The sequence below is a fragment of the Eulemur rufifrons genome, chromosome 16 (genome assembly GCF_041146395.1).
Source record: "Eulemur rufifrons isolate Redbay chromosome 16, OSU_ERuf_1, whole genome shotgun sequence".
NCBI lineage: Eukaryota > Metazoa > Chordata > Mammalia > Primates > Lemuridae > Eulemur > Eulemur rufifrons.
The window spans coordinates 8,575,592-8,603,343 of record NC_090998.1 but is presented as its reverse complement, the minus strand read 5'-3'; the positions used below and the strand labels follow the sequence as shown (position 1 = coordinate 8,603,343).

Here is a 27,752-nt window from a genome sequence, read left to right as displayed (position 1 = left end):
TGTTGCCCAGGCTACAGTGACGTGGCATTAGCCTAGCTCACAGCAACCTCAAACTCCTGGGCTTAAGCAATCCTTCTGTCTCAGCCTCCCGAACAGCTGGGACTGCAGGCATGCACCACCATGCCCAGCTAATTTTTCCTATATATATTTTTAGTTGTCCGGCTAATTTTTCTTTTTCTTTTTAGTAGAGACCGGATCTCACTCTTGCTCAGGCTGGTCTTGAACTCCTGACCTTGAGCTATCCTCCTGCCTCTGCCTCCCAGAATGCTAGGATTGCAGGTGTGAGCCACCACGCCCAGCCCTTACCACATTTTTAAGCCACCTACCTCCCATGATCCACTGCCTTGAAGGCATAAGTTTCTATTAAATAATAAATGCAGAATATATAAACTAGATATATTAATAACTCAACTTACACACATACTAAGAAGGAACCATTCTATCTTAATGGTTAGGGTTAGCAGTTTTGGACAGTTGAATGGTAAATTTTTAATAAACAAATATTTATTCTTTCAAATACCATACTTTCACCAATTTTGGTCAATTTGTAAATTATAAAGTACACTATTTGTGTACAGAAAATTCTATTAAGTCCTACAGGCAGTAAAACTTCTCCCTTTTCCTTGAACAACAGAATGTTTTTGATAAACTTTTTCTCCTATGAAAATTTTCTTGAAAAGAGATTACCATTTTAACCATAGATGTGGGAAAGCTACACAGCAAAGCTGCATCATCTTGTGATGATCATCACCTTGTGATGAGCTGCACTTCAATCTCTTCCTTGTGTAGGAGCACAGGGAAGGCCGCAGTGTGCCCCCAACCAGGCACCATACCCACAGAGACACTGCTAGGTACAAGTGATTACTAGGAAGACAGATTATGGCCACACTGGGTCTTCTAGGCCACTTGGGGGTGTATCGCTCAGAAGGTAAAGCTCCACACACAAAAAAGTCACACCAGAATACCTGATGTAGAAGATTCCCAGCTTCCCTTGAGGAAGGAACTGTGAAAATGCCCTTAAAATGTGTGTGATCAGTAGTCTTTGAAATATTCACTGAACTCCAACACTCCAAAGCTATGTCAGTGCCTCCCCCGACTGTTAGTTCTGGACCATCATCTGTTCACCAATGATAAATTTCATTGCATGGTTGGCTTACACCTGAGTGTGCAGCTGCTGGCCCAATAGCAATCAGGATGGGATGCTGGCCACTGGTAACTAGGAAGTAGAAATGTTCTGCTGATATTGATCTGTCAGCTATCAGAAATGGCATGGGCCACAACAGTAAGATAATATGGTGTTTCCAGTGATTCTGTAATCAGAAAATGAAAATACTCCCCTTTCAAGAGCCAAAAAATTTTCAATCAACACATTCTTCTATATCAAACCTTTGGCTGCCAGGTACATTAGTCCCACCTTATCTGCAGGGGCTACATTCCAAGACTCCCAGTGGATTGCCTGAAACTGCACACAATACTGAACTCCACATATTTTTTTCTATACAAACCTATGATAAAGCTTAATTTACAAATTAGGCAAAGTAAGAGATCTGCAATAACTAATAGAATTATAACAATATACTATAATAACTTATACAAATGTGATTGCTCTCTCAAAATATCTTCTTGTACTGTGCCATGGGTAACTGAAACCAAAGAAAGCAAAACCATGGAAAGAGAAACTGCAGATAAGGTGGGGAGGACTACTGTAATTGCTTAGGATGTCTCACTCATAGTTGTTGCTGTTCAACACCCCATCCAGACACTTGTCACCCAGGTTGAGTTCACAATACGGGGTCTGGCCTCTGGTCTGGGAGCAGCCCCAGTACAGGTGGCAGGAGGACTATAGGCAAATCACACACTGCTAAACGGCAATGCAGGGTTCCTGCTCACATTCTGCTCTCTGGTAAGGAATGAGCTGGGAGCAGTAGGTGGATATGGCATGGCTTCCTTGCAGAGAGCACCCATAATCCTGGACTGTAATAAAGCTGGCAAAAGTCAACAGTGCAGTCCCCGGCTCACTCTTGGGTGCACTACCTGACTTCTGTAGTCCAGACACTGTCTGTACACAATATATGGCTAGTTAATATCTGAAAAGTCACTGTCAACACTTGGTAATTCTAGTAGGTCCCCTCAACTCCCCTCCTCACCAAAAAAAGACCCCCTGACTTTGGACTGAAGCCATAGCTTGAGTGATTTTATTCCTGTTGTCCACAATTTGCACACTTTCTTCACTCAACACTTGCCTGGATACTAGATACAGTTCAGTTACGTAGTTGTGGTTTTTACAGATCCAATCACACGGCACCATGTAGGGCATAGGATAAGTGCTCCATGGAGCCTGCAAAGCAAGCTCCACAGAATATGTACATGCAGGACTGCAAATTCAGTCACACAATAACTCCTGTTAGATGGTGCACCTAAGCAAGTCCAATTATCTTGTCTGGCCTCACAGCTGCAGCTCTGACATCCCCAAGAACAATAGGTGTTTTTAAATTGGTCCACAACCAACAACCACAGTTTCAGATTTGGCTTTCCATCTCCTTTGATTCTCTTTTTAATGGTCTCCAAATCCTCTTGACCCTTTCTGACATAGAAAATGATATTCCCTTTTTGTTTGGGAGAATTGAAGCAAAACTAGAGATTTCATCATTTGCCACAAATGGACCACAGCCTTTTGGGGGGATGTCTGTACCCCTAGATCTCAAACTGAAAGAATGTTCTTGCCCTGCAGAAGTTGACTACATGAAAGAGGTAGATATAGCCAGGTGCAGTGACTCACGCCTATAATCCTAGCACTTTGGGAGGCCAGAACAGAGGCTTGCGTGAGGCCAGGAATTCAAGACCAGCCTGGGCAATGGTAAAACCCAAACTGTACAAAAAATTTAAAACTTAGCAGAGTGTGGTGGCACATGCCTGTAGTCCCAGCTACTCAGGAGGATGAGGCAGGGGGATTGCTTAAGCCCTGGAGTTTGAGGTTGCTGTGAGCTAGGCTGACACCATTTCACTCTAGCTGAGGCAAAAGATTGAGAGAGTCTCTGTCTCTCTCTGTATGTATGTATGTATGTGTGTGTGTGTATGTGTGTGTGTGTGTGTGTGTGTGTGTATATATATATATATATATATATATATATATATATGTAGATACCATGTTGAAAAGCTCCAGTAACGATGGATTTGGTTCCTCAAAGCCTGTCTGAGTGGTGGTCAATGATCGCAGGACCCGGAAGTCATTATCTCTACCTTACACCTGAGATATCTTTGGTCATGTGGAATACATTTTCTTTATTAGCTTCAAAGGATTCTTATGCCTTGCTTTTCAGATAAAGATTCAAAAGTATGCTATATTGTGTTCCAATTCATTCTTACTGCTCACCACGTAGTTGGCTTCCTAACAACTTTCAATCTGTTAATTACTGTTCTATTGACACTGGTATCTTACAGTGACACCTGACCAGATTTTTCATCCACTGTAATTGTAGTGATCTTCCAGGACCAGCTTACTGACAAAGAATGAAAGGTTACAACCTCACCACCTGTCTAGTGGTATATTCCCATTCCCACAGGAGAACATGCAGCTAAACTCCTCAGTGCCCAGAAGGTAAAACCTCCCTCAGGGCTGCTGTGGCAGCAGCTGCTCACCTTCTCAGGACTATTCCACTGGAATTTACAACTGTGATGCCAGAAATGTTGGGTGAAGACTCTCCAATCCCAAAGTCAGAGGCTTCAGACACACTCATCTGCTCTTCCCCCTAACTGGTGCCCTTCAAGCCTCTAGTGCAGCTGTTTCCTCCCTTTAATAGAATTTTAAAACATCTACTTTTCTTTTTCCTATCCAGTAATAAAGAAAAAACAAAAATGCTGACAAAAGGTCAAAAGGATAGACATAAATCTACATAGCATGGGAGCCCAAAAGTATACCGATAAAATGATCTAGAATCTTTAAGAAAATTCAAATGATATTCACTATATTAAAAGACAGGAAAGAGTCCCCTGTAAAATAAAATGCTTATAAAGTAGTTAAGCTTGGTTATCCAAGTACCTGTGAGAAAATATTCTCCAGCAGTGCAAGATAAATGCAGTATTTGCAAATGTCCACATGTAGATCAGTACAGTAAAGTATTTCCCCTCTTAGAATGTAAGCTCAGGCCAACCAATTCCCAAACCCTATTTCGTTATTTCCCCCAGAATGTCAAGAAAAATAATGTATAAATACAAGACACCAAATAAATACTGCTGGGAAAAAAGTACATTTTTTGAAATAAAGAGAAATTCTACCAAAAATATTTCAGAGACAGCGTTCCCATGCAAACTTCTGGATCACAGTATCAATAAAAAAAAAAAATCACTGCCAGCCAGGCACGGTGGCTCATGCCTATAATCCTAGCACTCTGGGAGGCCGAGGTGGGAGGATTGCTCGAGGTCAGGAGTTCGAGACCAGCCTGAGCAAGAGCGAGACCTCATCTCTACTAAAAATAGAAAGAAAAATTAGCCAGACAACTAAAAATATATATAGGAAAAATCAGCCAGGCATGGTGGCATATGTGTGGAGTCCCAGCTACTCAGGAGGCTGACACAGAAGGACTACTTAAGCCCAGGACTTTGAGGTTGCTGCAAGCTAGGCTGACGCCACGGCACTCCAGCCTGGGCACCAGAACAAGATTCTTGTCTCCAAAAAAAAAAAAAAAATCACAGCCATCCTGGAATGCTCCAGACAAAACTAATTAGATGGGAATCTTAAAGTGCTTCACTCATCCTCTCACACAGGAAATAAACATTTGTTTCCCTGCTTAAGATTTCTTAGATTATTTCTAAGATACTTTAAAAGAGTACCACTTTACTTCCAAATTTTAATTCCCATATTAGACCAATCTCAGAAATAATTTTTTTCTACCTTACAAATTATTTAGAGTATATATTTTAGGATCTAAAGCTTAGTATTCTGTTTCTTACTGGGTCAAATTTCCTTAATAAACAAAGTTCAATTGCAGTCAAAATTTCAAAACATTGCACAGTAGCAGCCAATGAGGTTTATCTGAAGCTCCATTATTACTAATTGAAAACTTTTCTCAATACCCTGCCATGAAAACTTGAAATATAGTTGGCATTAGCAATTTGACAGTCTCTATGGATACAAAACTATTTAAAAAAAAACCTCAAAACACATTATGAATATTTAGAATTTCCAAAGGAATATATCAACCTATTCTGTACAGAAGAACAAACAAGACGGTAAGATTTATATCACATCAAAGAATAAGAGAAAAAAGTTAATACAAAAGATTGCTTCTCTCTCCTTCATTTTTCTTTTAAGGCCCTTATCTAAGAGTATAGAAAAAGCAAAATCACAATCTACCATCAGAAGATATTAAGGGCCAGGCATCTTGGCTCACACCCATAATCCCAGCACTTTGAGAGCCCAAGGCTGGAGGATCCCTTGAAGTAAGGAGCTCAAGACCAACCTGGGCAAGATAGCAAGACTTCATCTCTAACAAAAACAGAAAAAGAAAAAACAAAAAAAATTTTAAACAAAGATATTAAGGCACTTCTTATTACTGGGAAAATCTTTATTCCACATAAGACCACAGTATATGAACTCAGAGGTCCAATGACTAAAGAAAAATACAGGTTAGACCTTGCCTGCACCTGCCCAGAGCCTGTAGTCCTCCATGTAGCCAGCATCCTGTGAGATGCATCATGTACTCATGGAAGGGACAAGGGCAGAATGATTATGGCCAGGCTCAGGCTGGGGCTGCTGCTTCTGGCATTGTTCCTACCTACATGTACTTATTCAACTAAAACAACTATTGTGTTAATAATACTTTCAAGTAACTCCTCCAGGAGTTACTGCCCCAAATCCAGCTAATGCCACCACCAAAGCAGATGGCAGTGTCCTGCAGTCAACAGCTAGTCTCCTTGAGGTCTTGCTCTCTCTTCTGCATCTGTTAAGAGACTCAGGCTGGGAAACATCTATACTTCCTCATCTTCTAAACCTAATCCAAATGGCGTCTAAAAGTCCAATGTGGCAAAGAAAAAATAGGTCTTTATTGAATCTACTAATTCCACACCTGCTTTTATTAACAAAGAAAATGTTGAGAATCCCAAATATGAAGGATCTGAAGAACATGTGAACGGTTTGACTAAATGATGGATGCCAATATTGTGTTTGCTGGCATTTCACGTAGAAAATGAAGAGAGGCAACACCCAAAATTAGTTAAGACATGATTTCTTGAATGTGGCTTAAAAATGTGGACTATTAAAACTACCTTGAAAATAACAGATTATATGTTATCCATAAAAAAAGGATGTGATGTGGAATGGAGATTCAGTTTTCATTTGGTTCATTAATTCTATAAGGTCATAAAAACAGGTAATATAAAAAGCTTACATGATTCTATTTATATGTACAAAGCTGAGTGCAGTGGCTCACTCCTGTAATCCTAACACTTCAGGAGGCTCCAGCAGGAGGATCACTTGAGCCCAGAAGTTGGAGGCTGCAGTGAGCTATGACGACATCACTGTACTCCAGCCCCAGCAACAGAGCAAGACCCTGTCTCAAGAAAAAAATTATTTATATGTATATTAGAAAGAACTTCCCGGTGTTACTATGAATCCTCAATGTATTGTTCCAGCAGTACTAATTTAATGCTGATATACTCTAGATGAAGTTTTATACTGTTAAATTATCTCTTGGGAACTGAACTCTTTTCTTCTGAGGCTTTGAATTTGATACCGTATTTGACCATTTTTGTAGTAACTGACATGTGCCAGGGCAATAAAGGATTAGAATCCCCCAAGTCCATGCATGAGTAACTCTTACATATCCTTACAGGCAAATGGCAGGCATTTCCTAGCACCAGTTTCCATTCAACAAGAGCGCCAGATTCATTTAGCTAACTAAACTGACTCCAAAGAGTAGAATTGCACTGACCTTGACTAGTTTCAAAATGCTTTTTATTTCTGCATATGTTGAAAACTTTTTACATATTTAAGAAATGATCTGTTTTGAAGGCAAAATTACAAATCTTAAAATTAAAAAGCCAAAAATTCAAAGGAGCCAAAACTGGAAATCAAGTATTTGGGAAGTGATGACTGGAAGCTAACTTTCATCAAATTCACAAAATATTCTATACTCTTTCTGTAAATATTTAAAAAGAAAAAAAAAAAACTGTGGATCAGAATAGCCACATTTGAAACATTTTTCCTCATCAGTCAATATTTTGATAGTTAGAACCTGGTCCTAAGCCTAAAAGCAGGCTTGAGTCTGCAGTAAATCTCACCTTACCACTGCCTTGACACACAGAAACCTTTTTTAAAGAACAGATACTGCATGGAGACTTTTGTTTACATGGTGACACGCTGATGCTTAGATGTTCCAGTGTCTAATATGGCTGCAGTAGTCTTGGTGACCAAACTCAATTTTTTTTCCATCTTTAGAAACCTACAAAGGAATAACCAAATAGGACAGATCTGTAGCTACTGTGTGTCTGAATGGACAGTCCCTTTTGCTTCATATCTGAATGCCATACATCTGTTTTAGATTATATATTGTGTTTGTGTATCTATGCTTTGATCATAGTAACTTCTCATTATGGAATTGATTTGCATTCAATACAAACTGCAAAATAAAAAGAAATGGATGAAAGAGGGGAAACAATTTCAAGTTTGTGTAGAAAAATAACAAATTTGTGCATCTTAGGTTTTAAGCACTCCCTCACAGTCACAGTATCCTTTTCTGTAACTCCTTTTCTCCTGACAACTCTCCTTCTGTACATAATCCCCCAGAGCTCCATTCTTAAACTTTGCTTTACACTCTCTAGAAATGTCATCCTCATCCAGATTTCAACTATTTTCACTGAACTTTTGACCCATTAAATATCTCTTTCCAACCAGGTGCTGACTGAATTTCAGATCCCATTTCAATGAGCCTACTGAGTATCCCTAACTATCACTCACTGTTGCCTCACTTCAGCATGTAAAAAAACTGAATTTATTTTTATTCACATACCTTCAGCACTTGTATTCCCCATTGTGATCATTAAATTTTATGTCAATTTGGCTAGGCTATGGTGCCCAGTTCTTTGGTCAAACACTAGCCTACACGTTGCTAAAGCTATTTTGTAGATGTGCATCTATATTCAACTGACCGTTAAGTAAAGATTACCCTCCATAATGTAGAGGGGCCTCCTTGAATCAGTTGATGGCTTTGCTAAAGAGCAAAGACTGAACAGAAGGAACTCTGCCTCAACACTCAGGACTCATAGAAAGCTGAGTTTGCAGCCTGCTGTTCTGTCCAAAAGATTGATACCAAGTCCTCAGTTTCCAGATTGCTGGCCTGCTCTACAGATTTTACACTTAACCCCACAATCAAATGAGCCAATTCCTTTAAAAAAAAAAAAAAAAAAGTGTGTGTATGTGTGTGTGTAAGGGCTGTTCGGACAAGTATCCAGCCATAGCATCCACATTGTATCCATAGCTGGATTTTGGACAGCCCTCTGTTACATATATATCTGTGTCTCCTATTCGTTCTGTCTCTGGAGAACCCTGACTGATACACCTAGCCTAAATAAGGCACTTAATTCAGAAAACTGGGCATCGTTTTTTACTTCCATCTTTCCATCACTGCTTACACAAATGCACATACACAATGCTACTTCTATCTCCTACATATCACCTGAATTTTCCTCTTCTCTTCATCTCCAGTATTCAACATATGACACCTGGTATGCTACACAAAAGCCTCCAAGCTAATCTGCCCTCTCTCACTTCCAATTTTCTGAACATACTTTATTCTCTCATGTTTCCTGTTGCCTGGAATACATACCCCAGACCTACCTACTTAGTATAAACTCTGGGCTCCAATGTTAACACATCTGCTAAGTTTTCCCTGCCTCCTAAAGTCATCCTTCCTCCATAAGTCTGCATTATATTATTATACATATGAATACATAACCATTTTCCTGTTCAAACTCAATATGGTCCCTCTGTTAAACACTGCAAAAAGTGATGGTAAAACCTGAGTGTTCACCCAGAAACAGAAAAGGCAATTAGCGTAAGAAAAGGAAACACTTAGAAATATATAGAAAAGTGCCTATACTTTTTAATTCTTCACACGAAGAAACACAGGACAAATGCAAAAAACAAGCATACATGTGAGAGGTTAAAAGACATGTTCAAGGGACAAATGGATAAAAAAGATGTGGTATATGTACACAATGGAATATTATTTAGCCATGAAAAAGAAGGAAAATTTTGTCATTTGCAGAAACATGGATTGATCTGGAGGACATTAGATTAAGTGAAATAAACCAGGCACAGAAAGACAAATATTGCATTTTCACATTCATATATGGGACCTAAGAAAAACTGATCTCAAGGAGGTAGTGAATAGAATGGTGGCCACTAGAGATTGGTAAGGGTGGTGGGAAGGGGTAATGAAGAGGTGTTGGTGAAGGGGTAATTCTGTTAAATAGAAGGAAAAAGTTCTAGTGTTCAATAGTGCAATAGGGCAACTATAGTTAACAATAATTTATTATATTTCAGAATAGCTAGAGGTTTTCAAATGTTCCCAACATAAAGCAATGATAAATGTTTCAGGTGAATCACGTCCCAATTACCCTGGATTTGATCATTATATGTTTGTATCAAAATATAACATGTATTCCATGAATATGTACAATTATTATGTATCAATAAAAAATTTAAAAAAAAAGAAAAAAGACATGTTCATTTACATTTCACAAAACACTTTCTAAATATATTTTCTCATTTAATCTGTACATAATAATTACATGAGGAACACAGGCATCTATTATCCCCTTTTTTTTTTTTTTGAGACAGAGTCTCATTTTGTTGCCCAGGCTAGAGTGAGTGCCGTGGCGTCAGCCTAGCTCACAGCAACCTCAAACTCCTGGGCTCAAGCGATCCTCCTGCCTCAGCCTCCCGAGTAGCTGGGACTACAGGCATGCGCCACAATGCCCGGCTAATTTTTCTATATATATATTTTTAGTTGTCCATATAATTTCTTTCTATTTTTAGTAGAGACGGGGTCTCACTCTTGCTCAGGCTGGGATTATCCCCATTTTAAAAGAAGACCTGCCCAAGATACTACAACTGTAGAGCCAGGACCAGAATTAAGATTTTCTGCTTTGTACTCTTTTCAACAAAGTAATCAGGACAAAGAGAATTTGGATAAAGAAAATAAATTCCCATTTTGAGTGATTATATGTACCAAATACAATGTTAGATGGTTTAAACTATCTCTTTGAGGTGTTATGGTCTTCATCTGGCAGTGAAGCTGTTCTAGTAGAGAGGTTAGATAACTGTCTAAAGTCTTCGACAATAAGACACTGTGGGACTCATAGTAACTTCAAACTCCATACGTTCTAAAACAGGGGTTGCCAGTTGCCTCGCAATATTCATTTTCTACTTCTTCCTTAGTAATAATATACCTGATATTTAGCTGACCACAATACCATGTAACTAAAAGATGTTGCTCCCTAGGCTTTCTTGCAGCTATATGTGGACATATGCCTAAGTTTTGGCCAAAGAGATCTGCGTAAACGTACTGCATTGCAACTTCCAGAAACCATACTTAAGAGGCATACTCTTCTTCAGCCCTTTCTCCATTCTGCTATGCAGAATATGGATGTTATGGCTACAACTTTAGCAACCATCTGGACTATGAGGAAAGGGGTCAACCCTAGAAAAGGCACAGCTATGTGTTAGTAATTTGAACCCTGACAATTGTATTATATTAAGAGCCATCGCTCTGGACTCTCTGCTACCTCTTTTGCATGAGAAAGAAATAAACTTCTGTCTTATTTACATGAATGATATATGGGGATTCTTTGTTACAGGCCACAAAACCTTATCCAAACAACTATATTCTTATCATACCTTGTTCCGAAGTTGTAAGAAATTATTCCCTTGACATCAAGTTTTACACTTCAGGAAATAGTGGTACTGAATGTTCATAAGCAGGACCTTCTCCTGACACCAAATATTAACATATTGTTATTTTATGTTTATATTTATTTCACCACAACCCTGTGAAGTATTTCTATATTCTAACAGAAACACTACATGAGTCAAACAATTAGCAAACTTCAAGTCAAAAATTAGTCATAGGCCGGGCGCGGTGGCTCACGCCTGTAATCCTAGCACTCTGGGAGGCCGAGGTGGGCGGATCGTTTGAGCTAAGGAGTTCGAGACCAGCCTGAGCAAGAGCGAGACCCCATCTCTACTAAAAATAGAAATTATATGGACAGCTAAAAATATATATAGAAAAAATTAGCCGGGCATGGTGGCGCATGCCTGTAGTCCCAGCTACTCGGGAGGCTGAGACAGGAGGATCGCTTGAGCTCAGGAGTTTGAGGTTGCTGTGAGCTAGGCTGACGCCACGGCACTCACTCTAGCCTGGGCAACAGAGTGAGACTCTGTCAAAAAAATAAAAAAAAATAAAAAAAAAAAATAAAAAAAAAATTAGTCATAATCTCAGGTAAACTAAGAAACTAAGAGAACTATTATACTAAGTACACAAGACTAAGCATCCAATTAAATAATGCATTCAATTAATGTTTTAGTGCCTACTATGCACTCTACCAAAAGACCCCATGGTAAGCAAAACAAACATAGTCTCAGCACTCACAGATCCAAAAAAATGATCTGATGTTAAAATGTCATGAGCAAAAGAAGATGCTCAACATCAATGCAAATCAAAACCACTTCACATCCATTAGTAAAGTATTAGCAAACAAACAGAAAATAGCAAGCGTTGGCAAAGATGTAGATAAACAGGAGCCCTTGTGCACTTTTGGTGGAAATGAAAAATGGTGCAGCCACCATGGAAAGATGACTGTTCCTTAGAAACTTAAAAACAAAATTACCATATGATCCAGTAATTCCACTTGAGTATATATATTTATATACCCTAAATAATTGAAATCAGGGTCTCAAATAGATATTTGTACCCCCTGTTCATAGCCACATTATTCACAACAGCTAAAAGGTAGAAGCAAACCAAATACCCATGGACAGATGAATGAATAAGCAAAATGTGAGAGAGATAAACACACATCCACACACAGTGGACTCTTATTCAGCCTTAAAAAGGAATGAAATTCTGATACATGCTACAACATGGATGAACCTTGAGGACATTACACTAAATGAAATAAGCCAGTCACAATAAGACAAATATTGGAGGATTCCACTTATGAGGTATCCAGAGCAGCCAAATTCAGAGGGATGGGGAACCTGTGGCCTCAAGGCCACATGTGGCCCTTCAGATCCCCAAGTGTGGACCCTCCACCAAATCCACCTACACAGAACAAATCCCTTTATTAAAAGGATTTGTCTTGTAAAATTTGGATTCAGTCAAAAGGCAGCACTCAAAGATCCAGAAAGCCACAGGTTTGGTATATAGAGTTTCAGTTTTGCAAGATAAGAGTTTTGGAAATGGATGACAGTGACAGCTGTATAACAATATGAATGTACTTAATATCACTGAACTGTACACCTAAAAATTGTTAAGATGGTAAATTTTCTGTGTATTTTATAACAAAGAGTGTTGGAAAAAAGTCAAGTTAACTGCAAATTTTTACACATTTTACACCTAGACTCAGGAAAATGTTACCTTTTACTTAAATTACCTGTAGCTTAGTTACTAAAATTCCCAAAATAGTCTGTAATATGCAAAACCTACTAAACATTTTTCTAAAAAGGTTTATCTGGAATTCAAATATAACTTCTAATGATTTCACTTAATAGAGGAAAGTTACATCAAAGTACCTCTGGAACATGACACAAAATTTGAAACAGTTCCTGCAATTCAATGCACAGTATAGCTCCAGGTTCCTTAACATTTAACATGATAAATGTTGGGCTTTCCCTCCAAATTTTCCTTCTATACATTACATTTGAAAAAGGAGTTAGAAAGCTATTCATTTACTCAAGCCCAAGGCTAAATCACATAAGCACAGTGGCTAATGTCTTTAATCCCTGGTGCTTCGGGAAGCTGAGGCAGGAGGATTGCTTGAGGCCAGGACTTTGAGGCCAGTCTGGCAACACAGTGAGACCCCTCTGTATAAAAAATAAAAATTAGCTGGGTGTGGTGGCGCATGCCTACAGTCCTAGCTACTCAGGAGGCTAAGAAAGGAGAAACACTTGAGTTCGAGCTACAGGCTATATAGTGAGCTATGATCAAACCACTGCACTCCAGCCTAGGGAAGAACAAGACTCTGTCCCCTTAATAACAAAACAAAAAAAATCACATGGTAAAGGAACAAACTACAAATGAGAACTCTAAAGCATCAAGGAAGAATTCCAAGGTTGCTACTTGGGCAAACCTGCCTGCATTTTTCAAGACACAGTTTTCTGATAAAATAACAAAACTCAAATTCTGAGCCAAATGAGAGAGTACAGTAGTAAGAAAAATGGTCTGATGTTATGTAGCAATTCCATGTTCTACTTCGGAGACCTTATTTCTAAATTTGTAAGGAACACAAAGCCAAGAGCTAGTATCAGAAGAAAAAAAGAAAGAAATGGAATCTAAGAAGCTAAATACAGAATAAAAACATTTAAGGGAGGGGTAGATTTGAATTTTTGTCAAAACCTGGTTATGTACTGCCACTTTTGAAATAAAAGGTAGTAAAATTAAGCAGGTATGTAATAAATGATTAAACAGATTTTTCCTTTGCCAACTCATCAAGTCACAAATTGGTAGACATTTCATGAGAATCTACTTGACTCTTCCAGACCCTGCTGGGAGAACTGACTGACAGATGAAAAGTTCAAAGATTAATGAAATTAGTCTGTAAACTCCATGAATATGGAGCCCATATCTGCTTTTATTCTCTGCTGTTATCCACAGTGGGCAATATAGAACCTGATGTATAGCACACTGGGAAGGTAAGGGATAGAAGATATTTTAAGAGTTTGCTACATCAAATCATAAAGAAGCACAAAAAAAAAAAAACCCCAACTATTTCAATATTAAATACCAGGCAAATGTGTATCCCTGTAAGATCTAAATGCAGCTATCAAAAATTCATAATTTATTTTTTCAACTTCATTTAAAAAAAAAAGTGTAATGCTGCTTTCCATCATCATAAAACTGATCCTGAAATAATTAGTTTTGTTAACAGTTAAAGTTAGAAGAAAAAACAAAAATATAATTTCAGTAAGAGAAAAAAGATATAAACAGATGGGTTATATGCAGACCAGCCTCTAAGGGAATAGAGCTGGATAGCTCTGTGGCTTTTGTCCTCTAAGCCAATTTTTAGAGGAAAAAACACTGGAAAAGAAAACATTAAAAATAACACCATGGCATTAGTTACCATGAAGCCAGAAAGTCAATCCTCCTTTTCTGCAAACCTAACATGTACTCTGTTACATACGGCACATGAATTTAAAATATTATTAGGTACAGATATTTTTGGAGGTTATATTATTAACAATCCTAAACATGACCAGCTGGAAAATTTTCCAAATAAGATAATTTCCCCAACATCTGTACCTAATCTCCCTACTCAACCTCTCTTCAAACAACTACACAAATCAGCACAGCTAATATTTTAAAAATACTTTTTTCATTGTTCCTATCACAATCTCTTCCTCCGTCAGATTTCAAAATAGCATAACCATTACAATTTCTAAAGGTTCTTTTCTCATGCTTATGACAGAATTCTACTTGCAGAATACTCTTAGTAAACTAATCTGCCATAAAAGTCTCTATGAATTCTTATCTCTAAAGTGCCCCCAAAACATTTGTCAGCAAGCAACATACAATAAAACTCACCCTCCTTACTTTATGTTTGGTTTTCTCTCACTCATCACATGTTGCTCCTGGGTATAGAAGTTCATCCTCCACCCATTTTCACTCAGTTTAAGTCTCTATGCCTGCTCCCCAGAAGAAGATGATAAAAGCTACTCCTGCTTCCCACAGTATGAAACAACTAACACTGCTCTATTTCCTTGCCCCAACCCTTACTAGTGTTCATGATTAATCACTCAGCTCAGAGAGGGGAGCTTTGAGTAATGAACCTAGTAGTGACTTACTCCAGCAACAAATCCTAGGTGGATACAAATTGGAGAAAGAGGGAACTGTGAGATATTTTAAAAAGAATGTTTCTCCATGTGTCCCAACAAACCAATGCCTGAGATTTGGTTTGTGTTCATTGGTCAGAGAAAATACGAATGTCCACTTTAATGTGTTTCTTTACAATATGGCTGAGAAGGGCTAGAAGATTTATAAGATTTTGCTGGTAATTTCCCTCTGGAGAGGAAAAGGGGACTGAATGAGAAGAGAAAGGGGAATAATTTCTTGTCACTCTCCCCTCCACTCCTAGTACTCATGCTACTACTGGCATGAGTATATTCAATAGGGACTCTAAGGAAACATGGGAAAAATAAAAAAGCTATCCACTAAAAACTAAGCAGAATTTTAGCTGGTAGCCAATGTGCTGAAGGTTATATACTCAACTCCTTACCCCCTGTGTAGGGGGAAAGGCAGGAAGAGGAAAGAGGCTCTTGACTGAGTGGAGAATCGTATGTGACTGAATTTGCTGTTCCCCTTCTTGGCTCTTTTCTTAGAATCACAGACTGCCCCCCTCCCTGACAAGGAGTCTCCAGCACCTGGTAGGGATAAGAGAAGACAAGAGGAGACAGAGAAAGATAAAAAAAAAAAATCAACAGCCATGTTGCCAAACTAACAACTAAATCAATGACATGAAAGAAGAAAATTAACAGCTGTAAGATACAAAGGAATAAACATAAGATTGAGTACCTCAAAAACAGATCTCCTCCTCTTTGACATACTAACCAAATAACACACACTAACCATTAGAAAAGAAGTTTAACTATGACAATTTTTATAATTAGAGTTTTACATACTAAAATTTAAGTAATAAGTGTTGAATCTCCAAGACTGGAATTTCAGAGTGTTTTCTTCCAAATGAATATCTTAAAAGTATTCTGATGATTGCTTTTAAGAAACCATTTTAAAAAATAACCAGAAGAAATTACCTTTAAGCTACCCCATATTGTGAAAGAGAATTAAATAACACTTCAATTTTAATATAGTTCATAATTAAGAATGCCCATAAACATAACAAGCCCACAAAAAGAAAAATGTTCCATATTAAGCTGCCCATAAACTTTTTACACCGCTTTAGAATTTAACCCAACTCCACAAATATGTGGGAACAATATATTACTAACAGCAAAGAAACACTATAAGATTTACATAGAAGTTACATTCAGCACTGTTACTACTACAACCCCACTCATAGAACACTCCTCAACGTCCAATATAAAGTGCAGAAAAAGAAAAAAAGTAACCGAAAAAAACACACACCCATCTCTATCCATAAACACAAATAGGATAAAATACTGGAATTACAAATCTGCGACTAGAGATGAGGATAAATTAATACGGTAAGACTTAAGTTATTATTCCCTGTGTGAGTTTTTTTTGGGGGGGGGGATAATGTATACATTATGAGCAAATTTAAAAAATCCAAACTAGACAAGCAATTATTTGGTCACCCCCTTCTTAGAGGGCTGTCAAAGGCAAAGGGGGAATGACTTGTCAGTCACACTCTAAAACTGCGCGTTTAAGGAAGAAAACATAGAATTGAAAACAGTAACTGCAGGACGAGCAGCACATTATCCTCCTCCCTCGGTCACACCGCGGAATTTGTCGCAGGGAAGCAGGGGCTGTGAGACTACCGCACTCTTGAGGGCAGGTTAGCAACCCGCAGGTTTTACTCCAACACGCATTCCCAGGGTTACCACACCCCCTCGCCGATAGGGGCAACCATACTTCTTTCACACCCCGGTCGCCGCCTCCCTCGGTCTCACGCACTCAGCACCAGCAAGCCCCTCCCCCACACACCCAAGCGCCAGGTTCCTCGCTCCCCAGCGACTCCCGCACCGAGCGACCACCGGCCTTCACAAGCCCCGGGCCCCAGGCGCGCTCGGCCCTGCTCCCTCCCCGGGCGGGCCCCCGCTCGTCGCGGAATCCATTCCGCCGAACTCGCCCGCTCGGGAGGGCGCGCCGCCGCCTCACTCCCCTACACCGGGGAGGGAAGCGACCGGACCGCTCACCTGGCTCGGGCGGCTCCTCCCTCGCTCTCGGTGGCGGGGCCTGGCTGGGGCCTCCGAGGAAGCGCGCGCCGCCGGGCCGGCTGGAAGTCGGAGGGGGAGGGGGTCGAGATGCCGGGAGCCGCCTTTCTCCTTCGCCGACCGCGGCTCCGGCGGCCAGGCCGGGCGTCCTCGCACACTCGCCCACTTTCTCACAGCCTCGCGGTCGGCCGGCCTCTCCCTCACCCGCACTCCCACACACACCCACCCACCCACACACACCCACCCACCCACACACACACACTCCCACACTCACACCCGGCCGCTCCTCGTTCCCTCACTCGCTTGTCGCGCGCGCGCGCGACCCCGCTCACACACAGCGCGCGCGACGCCGGCGGAGACCGCCCTGCGCTCCCCCAGACCGAGGCGCCGCGCGCCGCCAGCCCGCGTGCAGAGGACCAGCGCGCGCCCGGGCCCCGCCCTCCCGGCGCAGCAGGCGGGGGACGGCGGCAGACCGAGCGAGGGGCCGGGCCAGCCCGCCGAAAGCGGCCGACGGGTCTAACACCTGCGTCGAGACCCGCCCTCCCAGTTCCCCGTCTTAGCTCGCAGCTTCAGAGGCCTCGGGCGGAAGGGAGGTGGAAAAGCGCGCACACTGGGAGGGAAAGGGGAGCGCGAGAGGGCCCCGAGGACGCGCTTCCCCACCCGCCCCAAACCGTCTTCACTGAGAAAGGAAAACGGGGGGGGGGGGCGGGGGGGGAGGTTGGTTCCCAACTCGAAACCGCGAGATTAGTCCCTTCCGTTGTGCGCCCTCTTCGCCCTCACGTTCCCTCCTCAGGCCCCACTCGTCCTCACTTTGAACCCTGACGCGAGCTCACCGGGCCTGGGGGCGCAGCGCCCTGACTGCGTATCCGCGCTTCTGCGCCTCCTGCCCACCCTTCTGAAGGCCACCGCCTAGAAGCCTCTCTACAGCGAACTCTCCCTCCAGGAGGGAAAGACTTGGAGACAAAGATCATTAATATCTATAAGACCCCTTATATGTGAACGGAAAATATATATAAAGACATTATCATCTCTGCACATGGAGAAGCAAATTTAAAATTACATCAAAAATACTCTGGGCATAGCAGGTCTAAAGATACAGGCAGGGTAGATACAGCCAGCTCTGCCGCTTAGAACTGATTGTAAACGTTGAGCAAGTTAGTTACTAAACTTCCTTTGAGCCTTTGTTATGAAAAGATTAACAGTATATTCCGAGGTTGCTGTGAGAGTAAAATGAGATAAGAGCATTCTGTAAATTCTAAAACTATGTATGAAAATAAAGTAAAATTACAGTCCAAAGGAGGCTAAGAATATTAATATGTTCAACTACATTACTACTGTTTCTAGAGTACGATAAAACCAAAGGCAGCGGATGACTTCCCTGGTTTACATGTAAGATTCATTTACAAAAAACTTTAGTCATCAGAGATCCCGTATGTGAGATGCAGGGATGTCCTTATCTGTTTGTCTTCTTGCAGGTGACGTGTCTTCTGAGTCACCTAATAACTTCAATGCTCCTCTCCCAATCTATTGCCAGAATAATCTCACCATCTGCCTGGGTGGTTTGTTTGTTTGTTTGTTGCTTATTTCCCTAGAGTATTGAGAGACCTTCAAGAGATAGAATGTAGTATAACCCGAGGTGATAACTTGTGGATTGGATTTGTAGTTCCACTACCTATGTGATCTTCTGAAGTAACTTTACCTCTTTGTATCTTAATCTGCTCAACTGTAAAAGTAAGGATAAAAATAGTTACTCACTGAGTTGTCATAAGAATAAATGAGTTAATAAGTCTATAATATTTAATGCCTGTCACAGACTGCTATTCTAAGTGTTTATGCTGTTGTTATTATTATGTTATACCACTGAGAGTGATCTAGGATAGTCAACTACTCACAAAAGGACACATCTAGAGAACAAATGTGCTGTTTGCCATACTATCTTAAGAATAAAGGGGACAAAGTCTACAGCAGCGGTCCCCAACCTTTTTGACACTCGGGACCAATTTCATGGAAGACAATTTTTCCACAGGACTGGGGGGGGGCGCGGAACTCAGGCCGGGATGCAGGCGATGGGGGATGCAAGCGATGGGGCGCTGGATTACCTGCTATTCACCTCCTGCTGTACGCCCCCCACCACCCCCAGTTTCATGGAAGGCAATTTTTCTACCGCCAGCGTTGGAGGCAGAGCTCTGTGGCCGGGTCCCTAAAAGGCCGTGGGCCAGTAGTTGGGGACCACAGTTCTACAGAACTAAAATGTTGCTATGTTCTTCCACTCTCATATTTGGCCTCCTGAGGCAAAGTATATTCAACCCAAAGACAAAGAAGAGAAGAATTTTGTTATCAAGGAAAGCTTGATTAAAGAAATACTAAAAATATTCAAAAGATAAATAGGGGAAAAGTTGCACAGAGGCTAAATAATACTTAGCCTGTTCCTTCCATCCGACTGTTAAGAAACCCAATTCATTAGGCCGGGGCTGGTGGCTCATGCCTGTAATCCTAGCACTCTGGGAGGCCAAGGAGTGGAGGAGAGAAGTGGAGGATTGCTTGAGCTAAGGAGTTGGAGATCAGCTAGGCAAGATCAAGAACCCGGTCTCAAAAAAAAAAAAAAAAAAAAAAACCAATTCATGATAACCGTGCACTCACAGAAAAAGTGGATTGTACTGGTGAAAACTGTGGGTAGTGAGTATTAGACTAATAACCCACTTGCCTGTTTTAAATATTGTTTTCATTGTACTGCTGCTATGTGCCATACACATTCTAAGATATTCCTGATGCATATAACATTGCTTTTGACTTTAATAGGAAAAAACATAAAACTCAAGACTGTATTAAAAAAAACAAAGCCAATGATATGGCTTATTTTAAACAGATTATCATTATCATTATTTTGATAATATTTATATAAATGACCAAATTCATACTTCATATTTTTTGTATGAAGTAATGGAGCTCACCATTCCCATACTGGAAAATCAAGGTCCAGAAAGGCTGTACACAGATTCAATCATAATTTTTGAGCATTCATGGTTGATATGTTTAGGTAGGTATGGACTCATACGTCCTTTGTGTAGAAACCTATGCTCAAAAGTATTTTAAGTAGTTTGTCTTGGTTTAATCATGTACCACTTATTTTTAACCAGTGAATTAATATTCTTCAGGAGGCAGTGGAGTCAGTTGAATCCCCTGGGAAACCATTCTATAAGTAATCTAGAATCTCTGGAGTTAAATAAATCTGATTTGAAAAATATTGGTGCCTGGACCCCAATCCCAGATATTCTGATTTAATCTGTTTTTGGAAGCTCTCCAGTTGATGCTAATGTATCTGGGAATAAGAGCAAAAATCTAGAAGTGTTTTGGTTTAGGCAAATGAGGAGCTTTAATTTCATCTCAAAGACACTATTTACCCATAGAATTGGTCTTCCACTCATAGAGATATGCAGTAAATATACATGCATATATAACTATTTGTATTATTATGACACATATCTAAACATTGTATAATTTATTTTTGCTGTTTACTTTGATACCAGTCTTGAATAATATTTATGCCCAATATTTAATGAGCACTTACTATGTTGTGCATTGTGTTCTAATTACCTCATTAATCCATATAATTTAATAAAGTAGTGCCAATATGATCTTTGCTGATGAGAAAACCGAGATTTATGGAAGTTAAGCAATAATATGCCACTAGTAAATACAGGTGGGATACTGCATGTAATGGAGAGCTTCCAAAACTGATCAAATCAGCTGGAATTGGGATCCAGGCACCTATATATATATATATATATATTTTAACCTAGCCAGGGGATTCTAATATGCAGCCAAGGTAAAGACCAAAGTTAACTGCACTATTTGACCTCCTTGAAATGCACATGTTGTCTACCTATTTCAGTTAGTCAATCAGATTAGCTGGTTAGAATATGGTAGCTAAATTTGCACACAAAGCATTTTTCAAGTTCTTGGTGATAAGATGAAGGTAACAGAAAGGCACATAAAAGCGAGAATTTAATGAAAAACAAAATGTTCCCTAACAAAGTTACCCAGGTCCAATCAACCCCATGTCTCTGATTCTACTTGAGTTCATAGGTGTATATCTACATCAGGTAGAAAAGCATAACTTACACATGGAGCAACAATAAGTTGTTTCTACATTATAGGTCAAGCAAACATTTTTAAGTGCCCCATACACACCATCTGTTGCAAATCATTTCCTCCTGGGTTTAAAGACAAGAAAACAAGCTGGAATTTGATCAAAACTAAAGGCCTCAAAATAGTGAAGAGGGGTATTATAAACAAGAATTTAATCTTTACAAGATTATGGGTGGTTATCAGCATCAAAAATAGTGTCCTTTATGCAATATTTCATGTGATTACTGCAAAATTTATGTGGCTAAAGGTGGTTGGTGTCTTATATCAGAACCTTCACTAGCAAGTAAGGAACGGTAGCAGCAGCTGCAGTAAATCTAGCTCTCCCCACTGTTTCCTCTCCTGGAGCCAGCCGGCTAGAACCAGCCCGACAACAACAGTCTTCGCAGTTAGAATAGCTAAACACTGATCTAGCCTTTCTCCACCCACATCCCTCCTCCTTTTCCTCCCTTCCATCTCTGCACGTTAAACGGAGTGCCTTTCTAACTATGCTAAGAAAATGCCAATGCCTCAGACACAAAGGGAGATGGGTGGGAAAAAGGAGGAAAGACCATACACTGGCTGAATCAGAGAAGATAAAGGGTAGAAAGAAAAGAAAGTCTTTTTAAAAGGCTTGATGTAGGTTTTCTTCCTCCTTTAATTACATCTGGTTGTCATTAAGATTTTTTTTTTTTCTACCATATAGGAATCACCAGGAATGCTTGTTTAAATGCAGATTCCTTGGCTCCACCTCTGACCTTCCGAATCTGCCAGAATAGCTACATTTCTTGAGCCACTCAAAGCCTCCAAAATCAGTCATATATCTGCAGTTTAAATAAGCATATCAAGTGATCGATTCTTAGACACACAAAAGTTTTGGTGTCTGAGAGACTGAAATAACCATTTGTAAAATGGTCTTTATTTAAAACACTCAACATTTATAAACCATTGTAGCCTCAAGCAATCTTGTAAGGTTGAGCAAACATCGTTGGTCCCCTCTGACAGAAGAGAACATTGAGGCAATGAGATTCAATCATTGGTAGCAATTTCCTGGTCTCCTGATTCCATGTCCATGGGAGTATCTTAAAAGTATATCAATCTAGGAAGAATGGAAGACGAAGTGGAGTAAAGAAATATGGAAACGTAATGTGTTCTCATCTAAAGAATCCACCAAGTATTAAAGAAGAAAACAAAATCCCTCATTTGGTGCAAGAAAACATGACCGATCGGTACCAGAATTACCCAAAAAACCCAAAATAAAAGAAAAATACATGACTGAATTGGTAGATAATTCACCCATGGAATCTGATCACAGAAATAATATTCAAACCACATAAGAGCTATGTAGATCTGTCACACATCTATGTCACCAGTAGCACCCTGAATAGTTAATAAACATTTACAGATTAAATGAATGAATGAATGAATAATTCTGGAAGCATCCTAATGACCTGGCACCAGCATAATTGTCCTGGTCTGCTTTACTGTCTGTCTTTTGCACAATAAAAAATTAGACTGGGGAGCCCTGTTCGTTAGTCTAAGGCCATACAGTTATCCTAGGTGCAAAGAAACAGCAGTTTATTCTGTCCAAATTCTTACGTGTCCTACTATTTCTTCATTTTGTTTTTAAATCACTCCTGTCTTGGTTTTCAAACCCACATTGGACATTGAGCTTCTGTATTCATTTTTTAAAATCTTCTTTGCTTTTCCTATTTAACCTCTCACCTATCAACTCCTGAATTCCCAAACTCTCTTTTCTTGATTTTTCTTCTTTCAGTACCTTTCAATTTGGGTTTCATCCTAAGAGGAAGGCACAAAGTAAGACAAGACATCGAAGAGAAAGAATGAAAAAATGAAAAAGAAAACCAATGGGGAGTGGCCCAGTGGGATTACTAGGAGAATCTCTAGTATACAGGTTTCCCATCTTTGATTATTTCCCAGGACTTTTCTGGACAACTGGGACGTACAACTTAAATACTGGCTTGCTTTACAAGTAAATGGTAGATGTAAACTTAGACATGAGGAAAACACTACAGAAATGTTTGAAACACATAGCTATATCCCTGTCCCAGTCTCATAATAAACCTACCGTGTCTTAGAACATGCAATGTTCCAACCCTTCTGGGTTTGAGTATCTTCTCTTTACAGATGAGCAAACTGAGGCACAGTGAGGTTACACAACTTGTCCAAAGTCACACAGCTAGCAAGTCGCAATGCCAAGATTTGAATGTAAGTAGGAAGGCACATGTTCTTAACCACTTTGTTCCAACACTTCTTGTAATCCCTCCGAAAACTATAAAATTGTCTGTAGTTTTCTCTCACCTACCTTAGTTTTACTTAGGTATCAATGCCTGCTGTTTTGCCTTATGCTCCAACAGCATTTGCAAACATTTGAAAAATAATAGTACATGTATATTATAATTTGCCACAAAGGATCTAAGAATCCATTTACAAGAACAGGGTCTCCATTTAAAAAATAATAAGAATTCATTAACTGAGCACACCTATAAAGATTCAACAGAAAAATGTATTACTTACACATGCAGGATCCTTCAATTATGTCTAGATTCTATTTTGATTAACAAAGTATAAATCCAGTTAAGTCATAAATGGACTTGCTAAAGTTATAGAAGCTTTTTACCATTATGCTTTTTCTCAAACTTCAGATATGAAAAGAACTATTATCTTGGGGGAGACTAAAATGTGTTGATGTTTAGAAAGGGACCCACCGACATGTTGGGACAAAAAGGGGTTAGCAGAAAACCCAGAGTTTAGTGGAGAAACCAGGGTTTAGTGCCTAATAAAGAGGCCAAAAGTAGGTCAGTGTCCCTGACAGTCACAGCTGGTAAAGAGTGATGTCACCAGAGAAATGGGGGCGGGGAGGTGGAATGTAAGGCAGGGAAGAAATGGAGAGACCCTTTGAGAGGGAGAACCGAGCACCGAGCACCGTGGAGGCAGAAGAGGGGGAATTTACCTAGGTGGGTTTTGAATGGGCCTTTTATAGGCCGATTGCAGAAACAGCTGAAGCATCGCTCCTCCCCGCTCTGCTCCGGGCGGGCCTGCTTTCTCCCAGGCCGCAGTCCTCCGTAGACCCCCTCTGCTGGAGACAAAGACACCAGAGAAAGCAATGGGGAGAAAGACAAACCTGAAAAAGAATGATTTCGATGAAGAGAAGGGTGAGGAAAAAAGGGAAAGAGACTGTTAATCAAATCCAGGGAATCATGATGGAGTAGAAGAAATAACAAAGAAAAGAGGTAGATGACAAAAGAGTAAAAAGGAAAGGAGGGAAAGACGGCTGAATGAAACAAAAGACAGATTAATGCATACAGCAAAAGTCGTCTTGGAAATATGATAATTTCTAATTACTGAGGTTTAAAAAATGAAATGAACAAAATGCTGGGAAAGAAGACATCATAATGGATGTAAGCAGAAATCAAAAATATCTAGTTAAGTGTTTTGGCAACAAAGCCAAACGGATACTCCCAACCAGGACTTCTCTCCCAGCCCACACCCAAGTTCAGGTTATGCTGTACACCTGTGTTCACGTGTGTTAGGAGTTAAAGATCTCATTCCAGGTATCGGTGGTCCCTGTTAAATTTTGTTACAGTAGTAACAATTATCTTTGGAATGTGGAGATAGGATATATTTCAATATCCCTGCTTTGTCAGGGCAAATTTATTTTTAAAGAAAATTCCTGTTTTGAAATATGTCATGCACTTCACACATTATTTTAATCACCAAAAACATTCCCTAATCATGTTCAATTAATCCCTGCATCAAAACTGAATGTCCTTCCATTATGCCCCATAGCCCTCCTATGACAACAGTAAAACTCGCTTTTTTATGATCTCAAGGCTGATAATGCTCCTTTCTGGATAATTGTTAAGGTTTTAAATTCCCCCTGGTATAACCAAAATATACCAGTAATGTACATTATTTCAGAGAAACAATGTCCAGAAAGAAATGAGGCAGACTAAGAAGTATCTCACTGAGGTACCGGCCGAGTTAAGGGTGTTTAGTACCTATATCTGAAAGAACATGTTGTTTTTCTTTCCTTCCACCTCTAAAATTTCCCTTTCTAAGGAATGAAATTCTATTATTTATCTTGTTTTTTCTCATTCTGCCTTTCCCTAAGTCTCCCTTTTCTTGTCTCTTGTTGCAACCGCTCTCTTTGTTTCCATCTCATGTTGCCACCGTATTTCCTTCTAAATTCCGACTTTGTTGTGTCTTGGCTTAGTCTGCCAGACTTCCACTAAACTTTCAGAGTTGGAATCAGAACAGTGCATTTGGCAAAAAGTCAGCCACACATACCACACAACCACAAACAAGCACTCTAACTGCAAAATCTTTTTAACAATCCATTCCCGTTTCTTGCAGTCAGCAGTTCACACAGATCTATGATCTGAAATAAGCAACACATACATTCACATACATTTTGCATGCACATGGCCTCTGCAGTCGGCTCACAAAAACACAATGTCTGCAGAAAGGTCCTGCAGGCAGCATACACAGGCAGTGCATTCTCCACCCCTTTCATAAGCTCTTCCTGACTGGCTCTTTCTCCCAGACACCTCCTCCCCTCATGCTGCCTGGCAATGACTCCCCTCCTTTTCCTGCAGTTCTCAAATCCTAACTGCAGTGCCATCCATCACTTGCCTAACAGATCCTCAGGCAAAGCAATTGTTGTTTCCTGAAGCTCCCTTTTTTCTTGACTGGGAACTTGCTCTACGAAAAGGACTGTCAGAACAGAATCTCCTTCTGGAACACAATACTATAGGCTGGTTCCTAGTATCCTAACTTGTTTCTACAGATTTTCATTTTGACATGGATGGCTTAGGGAGAAAACAGGGAAGAAGGAAAAGGAGAAAAAACAGATAGGAAAAAACGAGTTGGGGAGGTAGAGAGAGCTCCGGTAGAAATTTCATTTTGTCCAAGACAAGGTGGACAAAAACATAGACTTAAAAAAGGGGAGAGGAAATGGAGCAAGAGGTATGAAAATAAAACAAAGAAAATAGGTAAAAGTATGAAAGATTAGTTATAACATTTCTCTCGAACTTTTTGTTTCTGAGGTGACCCCAGAAGAAGGATTGTAGGCCGGGCGCGGTGGCTCACGCCTGTAATCCTAGCACTCTGGGAGGCCGAGGTGGGCGGATCGTTTGAGCTCAGGAGGTCGAGACCAGCCTGAGCAAGAGCGAGACCCCATCTCTACTAAAAATAGAAAGAAATTATATGGACAGCTAAAAATATATATATAGAAAAAATTAGCCGGGCATGGTGGCGCATGCCTGTAGTCCCAGCTACTCGGGAGGCTGAGACAGGAGGATCCCTTGAGCTCAGGAGTTTGAGGTTGCTGTGAGCTAGGCTGACGCCACGGCACTCACTCTAGCCTGGGCAACAAAGTGAGACTCTGTCTCAAAAAAAAAAGAAGGATTGTATACTTGGAAATTTCCTAAAAAGACAAAAGAGATAACCATCCCAAATATCTGCCACAGGGGAGATTTAAACCACTAATTTGAAGGTATCCAGTGATGGGTAGAGAGCAAGTACATTTGAATTTTGGTTAAACAGATGATTTGTCCCAGATACTACAATATTTGGGACAAATCACTTGAGACAATATTTGGGACACTTATACTAAAAAACTATCTGATGTTTACCTGAAATTTACATTTAACTGATCCTCTTGTATTTATCTGATCTCAGGGAATTCAGATACATGCTCAAATTGGAGAAATACTGTTATCAAGTAAGAATGCCTGCATTTAATAAGACCACGTGAATCAGAATCACCTGAAGATGGTTGCAAAGTGTAGATTCTTGCCCCTACCACAGACACACCAAATTGAAGTCCCCAAGGAAGGAGCTCAAGATTTTTCATTGATGATTTTGATGTAACAAAGTTTGATAATCATTGATTTCTCCACAATTCTTTGTGGAGCCCTCCCTAAAACTGCATAGGGTTGAACACTGCATTTTTATATGCGTCTATCACACCATATATATGTATAGATATATATATGGCATTAACTTTTTAAAAGTCAATGGGAAATCAAAAGAGCAGGCATCACTACAGATGCCATGGACATTAAAATATGTTATAAATATAAATGCAAAAATCCTCAAAATGTTACCAAATTGAATCCAACAATGCATAAAAACAATTAGAGGGCTGTGCTTGGTGGCCTATGCCTGTAATCCCAGCACTTAAGGAGGCCGAAGCAAGAGGATCACCAGGAGTTCAAGACCAGTCTGGGCAACATTGCTCCATCCCATCTCTACAAAATTAAAGAAAAAAAAAAGAGGTGGGGTCTCACTATGTTGTCCAGGCTGGGGTGCAATGGCTACTCACAGGTGCAATCACAGAAGGAAGCAGCCTGGAATTCCTAGGCTCAAGCAATCCTCCTGCTTCAGCCTCCTGAGTAGCTGGAACTATAGGCACATAGCTCTACACCTAGCTTCAACCAAATATTATAGGAGAACAAAGTCAGAGGACTGACTCTAA

General features: G+C 40.1%; 1 protein-coding gene and 1 pseudogene across 1 annotated transcript in view; one reads left to right on the top strand and one right to left on the bottom strand.

Annotated features, from left to right (window-relative positions):
- Window positions 1-17,157, bottom strand: part of RIMKLB (ribosomal modification protein rimK like family member B) — a 48,120-nt gene extending 30,963 nt beyond the window's left edge. The window contains exon 1 of the mRNA XM_069490641.1: window positions 17,108-17,157. The gene's annotated coding sequence lies outside the window, so the exon portion shown is untranslated. The remainder of the gene's footprint in view (window positions 1-17,107) is intronic.
- LOC138397647 (U4 spliceosomal RNA) lies at window positions 5,001-5,131 on the top strand (annotated as a pseudogene).
- Window positions 17,158-27,752: the final 10,595 nt, after the last annotated feature.